Source organism: Colias croceus, chromosome 29 (genome assembly GCF_905220415.1).
Source record: "Colias croceus chromosome 29, ilColCroc2.1".
Taxonomy (NCBI): Eukaryota; Metazoa; Arthropoda; class Insecta; order Lepidoptera; family Pieridae; genus Colias; species Colias croceus.
Window position 1 is genome coordinate 2,679,625 of NC_059565.1, and position 13,629 is coordinate 2,693,253.

General features: G+C 31.2%; 1 protein-coding gene across 2 annotated transcripts in view; it reads right to left on the reverse strand.

The window, feature by feature from the left end:
• The window catches only part of LOC123704283 (fatty acyl-CoA reductase wat-like), a 43,231-nt gene extending 36,339 nt beyond the window's left edge, over nt 1-6,892 (reverse strand). Inside the window, exon 1 of one of the 2 annotated variants that reach the window (XR_006753108.1) lies at nt 6,582-6,892. The gene's annotated coding sequence lies outside the window, so the exon portion shown is untranslated. The remainder of the gene's footprint in view (nt 1-6,581) is intronic. The other variant, XM_045652592.1, reaches the window with a different exon arrangement.
• Nucleotides 6,893-13,629: the final 6,737 nt, after the last annotated feature.

Consider the following 13,629-nt stretch of genomic DNA (forward strand, 5'->3'; position numbering starts at 1 on the left):
TTGATAAAAACCAAATATCATCAAGAAATTAAATACTTTTTAACGGATTTTAAACGCGATTTATTCATTGTATTATTTTCCCAAGTCTTTAATTTCAAAATGTATAATACTCGCGTAAAATCAAACACTAGAAAATACAAATATCATCAAATTCATATTTATACCCAAAAGTGTAATAAATATGAAACCATCTATTAAAAATATTAGTTTACTAATTATTCAATATAAGTATTAAAAAAGGATAATATAATATAAATAATAAAGTTATTACTTACCTTTTAAGCGGACTCATGTTGATGTAATTTCACTTATTTCGATGACATTTTAGTTATTTTGAAATAAAAATTGCGTATGGCACCTATTTTACAACGAAAAAAAACGTCTTGCAATAAAAAAATTATGTCTGATGGATCTATCTAAAGGCCAAAGATTAAAAATTACGCGTTAAAAAATGACTTTAAATTAAGGATATTTTCCTGTGCAGATAAGATGCGCACTAATAAACGCAACCACTGCGGCCAGCCAGACAGCCCGGACTCTAACCGAAATAGCAAGAGAAACAGTATATCAAAAACCCAACTATACTAAAATGACTTTTTTTTAAACGTTGCTAGCTCCCGTACTATCAGTGGTATTTGCATGAAAGAGTAACAAACACACACACACATCCTTACAAACTTTCGCATTTATAATATTAGTAGGATACTTTAATTAATATAAATGTGTCATGTTTTTTGTAGGTAGGTACATTGTGTTAGTAGTAAAGAGGTGTAACAAACAATAATTACATCAATACATTTAAAATTAAATTAATATTTAAGGCGACTACACCACCGAAACTAGCGCCCCCCCAACATTTTATTTTTTTACTCCTAAACCAGATCAAATTTAAAAAATCTAGCTCGGTACTTTGCTAGTATATTACTTGTAGTATTTTTGGTATTACTTTTCATTATTTTGCATTCGGTAAATTAGGAGAACTTTTGATTACCGCCAAAAGTGGCCACTTTTGGCGGTAATCAAAAGTTCTCTAGAATAATGAACAGTTAGAATAGTGAAAAGTAATACCAAAAATACTACAAGTAATATACTAGCAAAGTACCGAGCTAGATTTTTTAAATTTGATCTAGTTAAGGAGTAAAAAAATAAAATGTTCGGTGGCGCTAGTTTCGGTGGTGTAGGCCTCTTAAGGCTTATTTTTGTGAATCTATAAAATCAACTTATAAAAATAATGATTAAGTAATATAATTAAGTATACCAAAGTAACTCGATCTGTCTGTATGTTTCATTTAATGACCACAGAAGTAACTTGACTTTGATTTAGCTGAGAAACAACATAATAACAACATCATACTTAAAGATTTAATTGAAAATCAAGCATACAAGTGTAAAATACTTACTAGTGTTGTAGGAAAAATCGATCACTGACCTTGTATAACATTTAAATTTCTTGAAAACCGTACATTGCACCTCGTTACAATTAACTATTCACACGCAACGCCTTCGCGGTCGAACACGATTTAAATTTAGAATTTTCTCCCGCGTATGATGGCTTTGTTTTTATGTTTCATTTTTTTTTTCTTAAGTGCCAGAGACCAGAGTTAAAGGAATTGTCTATGTTACAAAGAAGTATTTATGGCAAGAATTAATACTTTTATATAATTTATACATCGAATGATTTATTTAACGTTTTTTAATTTGTTTATTCAATTATAATTAAATAAATGTTGTGTATATTCATATTTATTACTTATTATATCGTGGAAAACAAGAAGCAACTAAATTTCGCCTAATTACCTAAGTATAAGCATTATGAATAACTTAACTTATTTGCCTTTATAATTTCGTATCAGGATAAAATATCAGTATCACAATGACGTCACAATTCATAACTATAATGACATCATGAGTGTCACGCAAGATGGTACTTAAGAGAAAGTGTCATAACGATTGGATTGTTTACTAGAATGTAGTTTATTCTGCGAATATTTGTTAAAAAGCTCCTGTATCATGTCTATTTATTTATTTAATTTAATTATTTTTATTTAATATTTCAGGACAGTTTTCACACACGGCGCGATCTGATCCAAAACTAAGCTTTCGCTTGTGTTATGGAAACCAGATGGCTGATAAACAAACATATACATATAATTTTTAAATACATACATAAATAGATAATTAACACCCAGACACAGATCCAGTCTTATAGCAGTATTACTTCCGTGGAATAATGACAGCGATATATAGGTCGTATGGCGCCATCACTTTCTCATACTAGAAATAATATTGCTTTATGATAATAACTAGATTTCCGCCCGCGGCTTCGCCCGCGTTTGCATAGGAAAACCCGCATAGTTCCTGTTCCCGTGGGATTTCCGGGATAAAAACTATCCTATGTGTTAATCCAAGTTACCCTCTATATGTGTGCTAAATTTCATTGTAATCGGTTCAGTAGTTTTTACGTGAAAGAGTAACAAACATCCATACATCCATACAAACTTTCGCCTTTATAATATATATGAGATTAATATCTTGGTAAACAATAAATTTTATTGGTCTGTGATAGCAACATATTAATAGGCTTTTCAGGTAAAAACAGTATAATTAATAAATGAAATATTATTATCCCGTTATTAGTAATTAAAACAAATTCATTTTAAATCTCTCTCAATTTATTTCATTCATATGCATTATGACTTCTATACTAATACTTAATAGAATAGTTTGTTTGTTTGAACGCGCTAATCTCAGGAACTACTGGACCGATTTGAAAATAAATATTTAAGATAGGTAACCCATTAATTATCGACTGTTTATCATCACGTGGGAGAAACCAGAGGGCGCAGCTAGTTAAGTCTATGTCTGTAAATAATTATTGTTGATGTATGTATACATATAATTATTATATACGACGAGTAAATAAAATATTCACCGATTTAACTATGCCCTAAGTTCAATGACATATCCTCGGTCAATGACCTCTTAAGTAAAGGATGTAGTACTTAATAAACTTGATTAGAAGGAATCAGGATGCGGCCTGGTTCATCGATTTATGTTTAACTATGTACACAGTATACAGATACAAACAGTAGGGAAACTTCATACAACACGTTCGAAATAGCAATTTCTTTAGTAATTTTAAGTTGTTTTTGCGTAAAGGAATAAAAACCGTTCATTGATACTCCATCACATCGAAATAGGTTTAGCATTTCAATAGATTTAAATTAAAAATTCAAGTGACAATTAGGTCATCATTTTGACAGCTAATAACGGTAAGTAATAAAATGGAAGAAATGTTACTTCCTTTTCAAACGACTTTAAAAACAGCTGTAAGTAGGTAGTTAGTTGTCAATTCGACTGTATTTTTTTTATGTTTGTTACCTCAGAACTTCCGATTTGGTGAACCGATTTTGATGTTTTTTTTATTTGTAAGCTGGTGACTTCTGTAATTTGAAAACGGTTTAGAATTTGATTAAAATTAATTAATTATTTAGTACTTAGATCTTAAAAGTTACGTTAAAGCTGCTATTAGTGGTTCTTATATTTTATAAAATAATGACAACACAGACGAAGTCGCAAACGGAAAGCAAGTAAGTATGTTAAACACATAAAATCTTTTGTCCGAAATTTAATATGGAATTAAAACTTTTCCCAAAAATTCTGATAATCTGTATAATTTCCTCTTAATCTGTTGTTCTTTATATCGAACATGAAACAATATATAAAACAAAGGCAAAATTTTGTGTGTTTGTATATTATATTACTCTTGAATATGGCTGTAAGTATTGGTAACATTTGATAAGTAGCAGTGAGTTATCAATATTATCATCATCATCAGCCCATATACGTTCCCACTGCTAGGACATGGGTCTCACAAAGTAGCTTATATCCAACTTCAAAGATAAATCTATTCTATATAAAGAAGAGTGTGTAATCTGTGCATATTTTTCATAATTAGTTACTGCCGCGTTCAATAAAAAAAAAACAACATACAATTCGAAATTTAAAATCGTCAAGCCAGAAAATTGTGTTTACAATTTTTGAATCCTATATCAATTTCTAATGTTTAAGTAACTAGGTTCTTAAACAATTTTCTATACAATACAGACGCATATTTCTATACAATACAATACAGAAGCTTGAACGCGCTTATCTCAGTAACTTCTGGTCTGATTTGAATAATTCTTTCAGTGTTAGATAGCCCATTTATCAAGGAAGTCTATAGACTATATTATATCATCACGATAAGACTAACAGTAGCGGAGCAATGCGGTTAAACCGCGGGACACAGCTGCTAGTTTATAATATTATTTAGGATTATTATGATAACATATTATGTAGTAAATACTATAATATAAAGTAGTTTAACACCTTTGTATTATAAGTAAGATAGTAGTATAATTACTACATAGTATAAAACAAAGTCGCTTTCTCTTTCCCTATATCCCCTTAGTATGCTTAAATATTTAAAACTTCCCAACGGATTTTGATGCGGTTTTTTAAATAGATAGAGGGATTCAAGAGGAAGGTTTTAGTTTATAATTTATTAGGCTTTAGACAAAGCGGGCGAAGCCATGGGCGGTAAGATATAATTAATGATAGAATAACTAACAATGACTAAACCATAATTATTAATGAAAATAAGGGAGTGACAGAATAAGGGTGCGTCGTTAAAATTTGTCTTCGTGTTTTAAAGGCTATTGCGTTACAAATGGGTATTTTATAGAAGACTAGCTGTGCACCCCGGCTTCGCTTGTACACTGTCGAAGGTCGTTCGTACCATTTCAAAAACTGTCATCGATTTATGCTCTGATACTCCTACAAAATAAACTTATTATGATTCTTAATTTAACAACATGTGGAATTAATTAAAAAAGCTTTACATTATCTAATACGATATGAGAATTACATACAATTCCTAATAGATATGTCGCAGTCATCTTATTGAAATTGATATTTGATTGAATGACGCCTTCATTGAACGACGACATAATATTATGTATTTAATCAATTTTAAACGAATATTTTATATATTTCCTAAACTTTAGTATTTCGGGTGACACATACATTATATACAATACATTCAAGTATACAGATAAAATTACGACTCTATCGCATCTCTATACATTATTTATAACTAGCTTACTGCCCGTGGCTTCGCCCACTTTGTCTAAAACCTAATAAATTATTTACTAAAACCTTCCTCTTGAATCACTCTATCTATATAAACACCGCATCGAAATCCGTTGCGTAGTTTTAAAGATTTAAGCATACATAGGGACAGAAAAGGCGACTTTGTTTTATACTATGTACTTATAATCTACATAAAGTTTTCGCATCTCTACAATTTAATCGAACAGAAAACACGTTAGATTAAAAAATTTATGTAATACAAAAACACGTATCTATGACGTATATAATATGCAATATTTAGCCAATGACACACTTTGGGAATGTGGGTCAGACCTTATGAATAGCGGAACCGTTATCTTACTCTTTTTGCGTCTGTATTGTATAGAAAATATCGATTAAATTATTTTAATATACCTAGTTACTTAAACATTAATTGATTTATGATTCAAAAATTGTAAACACAATTTTCTAGCTCGACGATTTTAAATTTCGAATTGTATTTTTTTATTGAACGCAGCAGTAATTATTAAAAAAATACACAGATTATAATCTGTTTTAGATACATATACATATATAGATATTATCTGTGAAGTCATGTTTTAATTTAGTTCAATTGTTTTTTTAAACAAATACGAAATTTAGCAAATTTGAGGATTCTTTTGGACTTTTGGAGTAGGTATATTTACGCATTGTGTTAAATTATATACTTAATAACGATTTTTAAGAATTTTCTTCATGGTAAAGTTAAAAGTGTTCTAATTCAACATTGGATCGTAACACAGCGTTCTTATAACGAACTTTTAATACATAAATTTATTTAAATAACTTGGTACGTTAGCCGTTTACGAAAGAGCAAAATTTAATGTGAAATCAATGTATAATGTACATAATATTACTTATTAAGATTTTCATTCAATTTAAAATGCTATCTAGTTCTGGGATGTAGAGACCTAATATCTAGTTTATCTGCAGTGCCCTACCGTATATTATGTAAATACCTACATATCTACTTGTATTATAAATAATTAACACGTTTTATGGCATGTATAGTTTCAACAAAAATATTTTTATTAAACTCGATTATTAGATGCTAATTGACACTCTTAATAACAATTTAGCAGGTAGATATATAAAAACAGTTAATTTCAAATTTAAAATCTTATACAAAACAGTAAACAATAATTAAGAAGAGATTATGACATCAAAAATCTATACGTAAACCATACGATGCCGAAACTGGGTCACGGCACAGATATTTCGCAACTTCAAACATTTTTTTTAATCCGGAAAAGTAATCTATAGATTTCTCAAGAAAGGTGAAACGCATTATTTCCGCTAAGGAAGACACGAATCACTTTCACAATATGTTTGCGAAGCATAGAAAAAAAAACATTAGAACACGACATTCACGCCATGGGACGACGATAAAAAATATTATTTAAACTCACCTGACTAAATCCTCCGCAAAATTTACCACTGTCACTTCTAACACTGGCACTCACAGAAAAAAAAATCACTAACTGTCAAAACGAAAGCGCGCGCAGTGCCATGGCGGACTGCAGACTATCGCAACCCGCCAAAATATGAGGCCAAAATGAGTTGCATAACAGTTTATTACAGCATATTACATAAAAATCGCCGCTGGGCTCTCAGAGTCGTATATTATGCAAAGAACGCTCGAATTTCTCGTTTTCTAGGTTACGATAGCGTCCTTCGGCGCGAATTTTTTTTCAATCACACATTTGGTACAGCAGTCATTGCTACTTGAAAGTTAGTTATATTCTGTGGCTATTGTTTGTAAGCGTAATGAAACGTTACTGTCCCCACTTTCTAGCGGCTAGGTCATTTCTTCTCGAATCATTGAGCGCGCAAGTGAATGAAATACTGACGAATATTAGGTACTTACTTTAGTCGTCGATGTGTCGATATGTCACTAACTTTTTTGAAGTTTGGTAGTTACATATAAAATATTTTTGCACCATATTTTTCCTTGTAGCAATTTTTCACAATACTGTAAATTGATATTAAATTGAAGAGAGAGACTGAAAATCAGTGCTGACTGCTGACTAAGTCTGGACGGGTAGCCTTTGCTGAACATTTATTTTTTTGACCTATTTTTTTAAACATACAAATACTCTATGTAGATAGAGTTAATTATTGTAATAAAAAAATATATTTTAATAATTTAAATTCCTTACCCTTTCTTTGAATGTTGTCATTTTATCTTAAACTAAAACAAATAAACCTAGTACACAACTACACAATATTGATTTCCCAATTAACGTATTTAGACCGTACTATTCTCAGTCCCTTGACTTTCAACTTCATCAAAACCGGTTCAAATATGGGTCAGTAGTTTTTGCTTGATAGACAAACGGTCGTCCATTAATATACCTATCCATTTATAGTCTAGTGTTTGTAAACAAGTTTTTTTTTTTAATGTTATATAACCTATTTTAGGAATAACGTAATAAATAATAATTTATGCACTGATGAAATAGAAATTGTAAGTGACTCTTATACTTTTTTATTGAAATACTAGCGGTCCGCCCCGGCTTCACCCGTGGTACATATTTGCGATTTCTCTACATAAGAACCATCCTCGTACTTCAAGGAATATAATAAAAAAAGAATTATCGAATTCGGTTCAGCCGTTCTCGAGTTATGCGCTTACCAACACATTTTGCGATTCATTTTTATATATAAGAAAGAAGATACATTTTTAATTTGTATTGTAAATGATAAAACTGTATAATATATTATTTGTAAATTTTTCCGTCTCCAACACCTAAATTGATTGAGATTTGATTAAATGTTGATGTAGGTACCTATAGAGAATAGAGATAGATGCAAAAACTTTAAAAAGTGCAAATAAATAAAAATGACTTATTCCTAAATAAGTAAACTGTACCTACCTATGTTACGAAATTAGATACCGAGTGTATAAAAATAAAAGTTACAGTTCTTGCGAAAAACAACAACAAGCATAATCTATCTATACATATAATAAATCTGTAGAAGGGTCAATTCTGTACATTGAAAATATTGAAAAAATAAATAGCAGGGGTTGTTACTGGATCAATACCAAACCCAAATATGTGATTAAAAAAATTTTTGTCTGTCTGTCTGTCTGTCCGTCTGTCTGTCTGTATGTGAAGGCATCACATGAAAACTAACGGTTCGATTTCGATGAAACTTGGTATAATTATACCTTATTATCCTGGGCATAAAATAGGGTACTTTTTATCCCGGAAAAATACGTAGAAAAAAGATCTTAATTTTTCCGCGTGGACGGAGTCGCGGGCGGAAGCTAGCATTACCTATATTACCAAAACTTGTCACATTTATAACACACTAGATTTCCGCCCGTGTTTTCAAAGAAAAACCCACATAGTTCCCCTTCCTGTGCGATTTCCGGGATAAGATAGCCTATGTCTTATTCTGGGTCTTCACCTACGTACATACCAAATTTCATTGTAATCGGTTCTGTAGTATTTGCATGAAAGAGTAACAAACATACATCCTCACAAACTTTCGCATTTATAATATTAGTAGGATTCACCATCTTGTTACATTCATAACACATGTCCTAAAAATACGTAATAAACAACAATCTGCGAAAGAATCTTGCTTTAGTGTAGAACAAGCCGCGCATGCGTAGACATATTGCAGATTCAACTCTCAAATTAGGCCGCCTCAAGAAGCTTTTCATCTTTGTTTATCTTATAGATTGACTAGCTGCTCCGCGCGGTTTCACCCCCGTGGCTCCACTCCTGTTGCCCGTAGCGTGATGAAATATAGCTTCGTCGATAAATGGGCTATCTAATACCGAAAGAATTTTTCAAATCGGACCAGTAGTTCCCGAGATTAGTGCGTTCAAACAAACAAACAAACAAACTCTTCAGCTTTTTAATATTAGTATAGATTATGTTAGAGCTTACGGGTATAGTAGGGCTTACATACTATACTTCTAGTAGCTGAACCGGCAAATATTCTGCTATAAGGAGACATTACAATTTTTATGTACATAGGATTTTTAATAGCACATATTATATTGGTTTTAAATCATATTATAAAATTATTATTTTATCAAATAACTACTTACTTGGAACAATACAACATTTTTTATTAATTATATTTTCCGTGTTTTAGACAAAAATAAACATAAAATTTGAAGTGAGTTATTTCTATATCACGTGAATAGTTTACAAGATAATTAACAATAATTTATTCGTGTTAATATTAGACATAAAATATAAATACTTCATTGTTCATACCTACATAATAATAATTAACAACAGTTACTTTATAACCATTTATTATCTGTCATAGGTTAGGTACAGATTGACTAGAAGCAATATTAAGCTTCTTAACGTAAAAGTGAAGTCCCATGTCCCCTAGTGGGGTAAGGCCCTAAGGGGCAGATGCATTATACATCTGTTTCACTGATCGATTTTCTTTAGCGAGAAAGAGGATTTAAATCAAAGAAAACGTATCCATAAAGTATTATATCCATAAGTCCATAACTAGCTGTTCTCTGCTCCAACTTGTTCTGTGCTCTACTCCAGTTGGTCTTAGCGTGATGATATACTTATAGCTTCTAGCCATCCTCGATAAATGGGCTATCTAAATAATTTTTTAAATCGGACCAGTAGTTCCCGAGATTAGCGCGTTCAATCAAAAAAACAAACACTTCGGCTTTATAATATTAATAAAAATAAGTTTAGATACAAAACAAATGTAATATACTTACATAGCCATGGTAATTGAAAAAAACAGACAGAGAGACAAAAGAAAATACTATTTTGGTATTTGCAGGTACCCTGTGTAACATTTCCGTACGCATTTAGTTAAAAACGGTAATTTTAATATTACAAACAGACACTCCAATTTTATTGGTATAGATATTTTACTAATTACTTATTCCGTGTTCTCAACATTATAATAATTTTTTTAATTGGCTACGACGCAAGTTGATATCTGTTCATCTGCATCGCACTTAATTATAGTCAATCCACAGTTTCTCAAAGAGTTGTTCCTCCTTTTTATCGATCTCCGGTTGTTTCTGTTTGGATTTTAAAGTTAAAAACGCGCAAATTTCTTGAGTTTTCTCTCAATACATCAAAATAAGAACTATCGTTATATGACATAAAATGTCTAGCCATTTATGCGTGATGCCGTGACCAAGGGAAAAAGGGATTAAATTTTTTATATTGAAGAGATAAGAGACATATACAGATACTACCTAGTACTTACTACCTCACACCAACGACTTCGTTCTTTGAATTTAAGATATTTTGTGAAACTTAATGCTATGTGTTTCCTTCTTTCTTTCTTATTCACTTGTAAAATAAGTTTGAGAACCACTTGAAGTCCATGTGATTTCATTGTAATTAACTAATTATTCAAATAAGAAAATTAATCATCAGCTTCGTAAAGGTAATTAATGGTTCTTCGTTTACCTTAACCTAGGGTTATAATGTAGTCACGTTTTAGATTAATGATAATAGTATCACACATTATATAAAACAAAGTCGCTATCCCTCCGTATGTATACTTAGAACTTTAAAACTATGCAACAGATTTTGATATGTTTTTTTTTAATAGATATAGAGTGATTCTCGAAGAGATTTCTCGGATATAATTTATAATTATTATGCACTAGCTGTGCCCGCGACTTCGTCCGCGTGGAATAGTGACTGCATAGTAGTTACCTACTACTTAACTTTTATTGAATAAACACGTCCTAACATAAATAATTAAAAGAACTGTTAGTAAAATTTAAATACTAACCTGATCTAAAAAATAAAAAAATAAATGCCTAATTAATTTTCTACGTAAAATTTATTTTAAATTATGTCATATTATTTTTTAGGCACCAGGAGGGAGAGGAGCAAATTTATTTGCCTTCCTTCCTTGTATGGATGCTTTTGACAATATATTGTGCAGCAACTGAGTGCCGAGACAAACGTCTTAACGTAAAGGAATAGAATCCGCTATCGATAGATACTAATTGACATAAGCGTATGATGTTTTGCTAAGGATTTGTTCACCCTACCAACGACGACGACGACCACGAACAAAATTTTCATCCAGTCGCAATTTAATAAAATTGTGCAAAACACAATTAGAATAAAAAATTAAAATTACCTGTCGTTCTGGTGCTTGGAAATTTTTTATTGAGATCAATGAAGGAAAAAATAGATTTTTCGTAGAAACGGTGGCTCCTAGAAAAAAAATGTATTTGAAGTTTTTTGTAGATAATATTATGATCTACAATTTTGGTAAAAGGTACCAATTTTTATATTAATTGTCCTCGAATTGTTTTTCTTTCCGAATGCCAGTATGACGGTAAATTTTAATATTTTATTTTGAATTAATTTTGTGTGGAGGACAATTTTGGTCGTAGTCATCGCCGTCATTACTAAAATATCATGAGTTTATGTCAAAAATTAGTAGCAGGCCGAGACTAATGTCAGAGAATAGAATAACGCTAAGGAATAGAAACTGCTACCGATAATTTTTGACATAAGCTCATGATATTTTAGTAATGGTTCGGTCACACTACCAACGACGACGAAGACCAAGACCAAAATTTTCATCCTGACAAAATTGGTTCAAAATAATATGTTAAAATTTCCCGTCATACGGGTACTCAGAAAGAAAAAAAAATCGAGGACTATTAATAGAAAAATAGGTTTCTTGCGATTTTCGCCGAGACGGCAAGTTAATCGTTTCCTCCTTAACTTTTACCAAAATTGTAGATTATAAAATTATCTTTAAAAAACTTCACATACATTTTTTCTAGGAGCCACTGTTTCTACGAAAAATCTATTTTTCCATTCATCGTTGATCTCAAAAATAAAAATTCCAATCACCAGAACGACTGGAAATTTTAAAAAATGATTTTTAATTGTGTTTTGCACAATTTTGTTAAATTGCGACTGGATGAAAATTTTGTTCGTGGTCGTCGTCGTTGGTAGGGTGAACAAATCCTTAGCAAAACAACGCTTATGACAATTATTATCGATAGCGGATTCTATTCCTTTGCGTTTTGACTTTTGTCTTAGCGCTCTTATCTTTCCTGTCTCACGCCTGCAGTAACTAAACCGTATAGACCGTTCAATAAAAATTAAATTAAAAAAACTCAACGCAACGAAGAAAAGTGCATAGAAAGAGGAATAAATAATTTCACAAACTTCCCGAAGATCTTTAAAAATAAATATAATAAAAAAAACAAAGTCGTCGGGGCTGTCATACCATCATTATCATAATATATCTTATATATATATTATATTTTTTATTATGGTACTTAATTTTAAAGATCGTCGGGAAGTTTGTAAAATTATTTATTCCTTTTCCTTCGTTGCGTTGGGTTTTATTTTAATTTTAAACTTCGGCTTCTTATTTTCATGTAATATTTTCAAGTGAGCGAGACCTACTTCTACCTCCATAATACATTCCTACATCATATTGATATCTATAAGTTTGTTGCTCCTTGACATCTTTTAAGTTGGGCCGTAACCGAGCATAAATTTGGACCACAGTGGCAAAAGAAGTGGTATATTTAAGAAAAAAAATTGCCAAGGGCCAGGCCTATGTGGCTTTGAGAAGAGTTCAAAATTTCCAGGGTGTGGCTGTCCTCTCGCTCCCCTATCCCCCTCTTCTTTCACAGACTTTCAACCCTTCCCTTTCCATCCCTAGTAAATGGCAGAACCGATTTTGATGTAAATAATATTATCTAATTGTACCTGGCTATATGTACAGTCACGAGCAATAATATATGCCTAGGGGGCGATGTGCAAAAATATCTGTCACTAGAATAAATTCAATAATATCTGTCTGCCCGTATACAGCAAAAATATCTGACATTAGTAGGCAACATAATAAAGTGGCATCAAAATAATGTGACGAAAATGTACAGCAAATAATTGTGACAACCTCTCACGGCATAAATATGTGACATCAACTAGGTGGCAATAATATCTGACACAATTTCATATTTCTGTATTTTGCATCGATTCCTCACGAAAAGCATAAATATGTGACATCAACTAGGAAGCAATAATATCTGACACAATTTCATATTTCTGTATTTTGCATCGATTCCTCACACAAAGGATAAATATGTGACACAAACTAGGTGGCAATAATATCTGACACAATTTCATATTTCTGTATTTTGCATCGATTCCTCACGAAAAGCATAAATATGTGACATCAACTAGGAAGCAATAATATCTGACACAATTTCATATTTCTGTATTTTGCATCGATTCCTGACACAAAGCATAAATATGTGACACAAACTAGGTGGCAATAATATCTGACACAATTTCATATTTCTGTATTTTGCATCGATTCCTCACACAAAGCATAAATATGTGACACCAACTAGGTGGCAATAATATCTGACACAATTTTATATTTCTGTATTTTGCGATGATTTCACACAAAAAGCATAAATATGTGACATCAACTAGGAAGCAATAATAT